This window comes from Tupaia chinensis, unplaced genomic scaffold, assembly GCF_000334495.1.
Source record: "Tupaia chinensis unplaced genomic scaffold, TupChi_1.0 Scaffold144180_1, whole genome shotgun sequence".
NCBI lineage: Eukaryota > Metazoa > Chordata > Mammalia > Scandentia > Tupaiidae > Tupaia > Tupaia belangeri.
In genome coordinates this window covers 531,506-535,012 of record NW_006204037.1, presented here as the reverse complement: position 1 = coordinate 535,012, position 3,507 = coordinate 531,506, and positions in this window count along the sequence as shown.

The following is a 3,507-nucleotide window of genomic DNA, read 5'->3' as shown; positions in this document are numbered from 1 at the left end:
GTTACAAATGCATGATTTTTTTTTTTTAGAGTTTTTTGCTATAGGGCATGTGTACTTGTCAGAAAGACAGAGAGACAGAAAGCGAGAAATCACCCTCCCAGCAGAGGATGGCCACACCACAGTCCCTTCTCCACCATTCTCCTCTTGGGCACACACGCACATGCGCCCGGTATGAGTTTAAGCCACCAGGTCTGGAACTTGAACTGCGGTCGACTACATGGGAGTCCAGTGACATAGCCATTATGCCAACTGCTGGCCCCCAAATGCATGATTTGTAGAAAATTTTTTAAATGATTATATGTTGTGTATTATATATTAAATAATTTTGAAAGGAAAATTTCAAAGGGAATGATTGTGTATTATATGAATTTTGAAAGATGATTACATATTATTTATTAAATGAAGAAAATTTTGAAATGAATGATTATATATTAAGTGAAGTTTATTTTATGAAGCAAAATATTTGAAAGCACTGAACCTCTGAATCATAAAGGTACTCCTTAGTGTTGAAAAGTCCAACAAAAATAGGTAGGCATTCTAGGCCATTCTATTGCCAATAACAGAAAATATTTGAGTATGGGTAATTTATAAAAATAGAAATTTATTCAGTTCATAATTTGGAGATTTAAGGTCCAGGGGCTGCATCTGGTGAGGGTCCTTTAGCTGCATCACACCATGGCAGAGGACAGAAGAATATATAGCTATGTCCATGTGTCTCTGTTCTGCTTTCATTTCCTCTCCTTAGAAATCCATCAGAAGTCTGGGATTAGCAGATGGTGTAATGGCTATGTCGCTGAACTCCCATGTAGTCAACCGCGTTTGAATCCCAGACCCAGTGGCTTAAGCTCACACCGGGTACATGTGTGTGCGTGCCCAAGATCCCAAGAGGAGAATGGAGGAAAAGGGATTGCGGTGTGGCCATCCTCCTGGGGAGTGATTTTTCACTTTCTGTCTCTCTATCTCTCTTTGTCTTTCTGGCGAGTGCACACACCCTATAGCAAAAACCTCTCAAAAAAAAATTTTTTTTTTAATAAAAGAAATCCAACAGAAGTTCAGAAGTCAATCATGCGGCCTCTACCCTATTGACCTTAATTCTTTCTCTCCCTTTTTTTTTTTTTAAAGGATTTTGCCTTAGGGCATGTACCCTCATCCGAGAGAGAGAGAGAGAGAGAGAGAGAGAGAGAGGCAGGAAGGTACGGTAAGCAGGAAAGTGAGAAATTAACCCCTATCCTCAGGGTGGGTGACCACACAGCAGTCTTTCTCTCTGTTCTCTTCCTGGGATCTTGGGGATGCTCACACACATGCCCAGAATGATTTTCAAGCTACCAGGTTCAGGACTCAAACTGTAGTCAACCTTGTGGAAGTCCAGGGAAATAACTGCTATGCCATCTCTGGTTCCTTGACTTTAATTCTAAACTCTTCCCTAAGGCTTCAACTTTCAACACCAGAGTAGGATTAAGTTTCAATACACTTTTTTTTTTTTCAAGATTTTTGCTATATGGCACATACACTGAGACACAGAGAGAGACAGAGAGAGAAAAAATGAGAAATCACCTTCCAGGGGGAATGGCCACAACTGCCGTAATCCCTTCTCCTCCATTCTCCTGGGATCTCACACGCACACACGCATATGTGCACAGAGTGAGTTTTAAGCAGCCAGGGTTGGGATTCAAACCATGGTCAACCATGTGGGAATCCACCATCACAACCTCTACACCACCTGCTGGCCCATGTTTTTACACTCTTAATCCATCACAACCAAATTTCTACACATGCACTATTTGGGGGACATTGAAACCACAGCAGTAAGTAATACAGGAGGTTGTTTTACCTGCATATCAGTTATGTGTAACTTCATGTTTGAGGCACATTATTAACACATTATCTTATTCAATTTTCATAGTTACCTTGCAAAGTTTATATAATTACTGCTTCTCAGCTTTGAATTTCCTGATTCAAAGAGGATAAACAACTTCTGTAAGGTCACATGGCTAATATTCATCATAGCTGTATACAAATATAGGCATGCTATGTATTTATTTTTCATAACCTATTATACTGCCTACAAATACTTAAATTCACACCAGACCTGAGTAGAAAACTAATCTCTGAAATTGTCAAACATTGTTTCTTTTTAATTATTTTTAGAAACGCTTTATAAACCCTTCAAAGCAACCTGAGCTTTTGCCCTTTCTTTTAAACAAATAAGCCAACACAAATGATAATGCTCCATAATAAAATAATGGGCCTCTTCTGTAGCAGGCAGTCACTAATTCTTGTTTTCATTTTAGGTGAATTCTGCTTATATAATTAGTACATTAGTAAATCCAGTTTAAGTAGCCTCCACTGACGGTTTGAATAAGTCAACTTAAATATCTTCTATACAAGCTTTCATACTGCAATATTTTTCTTTATAGCATATTATGCATTTATTTGCACGATTTTTTTTTTTGGTGTGTCATCTAGGCTGTGAGCATTTTATGTTTAATTGACCATTGAGTCTTTAGTTCTTATCACAATGCCTAACAGCTAATAGGCCCTTAATAAATATTTGGTGGATGGCTAGATATATGTATGCATAAAGGAAAGAAATTAGGAAGTAAGTAGGATATTTGAGCTATTATATTGAAGAAGGCTTCATAAATGACCTGAGATTTAATCTAAACTTTAAAGATGAGGCAAAAGTAAAATTTCATGTTGAAAATATACAATCTTGGGGCCGGCAAGTGGCATGGTGGTTAAAGGCACTGGACCCCCACATGGCTGACCATGGTTCAAGTCTCGGACCTGGTGGCTTGCTTTCTCACTTCCTCTCTCTGTCTCTCTGTCTGTCTGTGATCAAACTGGAAAATAATAATGATAATAATAGTAAAGTTAAATAAAATAATTCTTTAAAAAATATATATATACAATCTTTACTCAGCTTTTATTTTTATTTTTTTCAAAAAATACAACCAGGAAGATACATACTAAGTTAAGCCCCACAACTTCATTTTTCAATATGTGTGGGAGAAGGAGGTATTGGTATATTAAGTAATATAGCTAATTAAAAGAGGAAATGAAAATCATTCTTGAATGAACACAGTCTCATTTCCCCTTTGGTTTCCTTTAATACTATATTTCTTTGTGCTATAAACTGTTTTATTAGAAATGACTTTTACTAAAAAGTAAAATTGAGGCCCTATTTACCCTTTCTGCAGACCTACATGATGCAGTAAAAATAAAAGAAACAACCCACTACATCTTGGTTTAGAGTTAAGGGACACATTTTTTTGATTATAGTTTATCTCTAAAGTCTGGAAAAAACATATGACTTGAGTAACTGTCTCACTTGCTCAGCATTTAAGACTTATTATTGCTGCCTTTTAGCAGGCTTACTTCACGACTCTCTGCCCCTGCCTACCTCTTGGAGATGTCTGAGTTTTTGACTTTTGACAGAACTTTCGTCATTTGATTATGACTAAGGACATAATACAATTCTATCAGATATTTATTTATATATGTTTT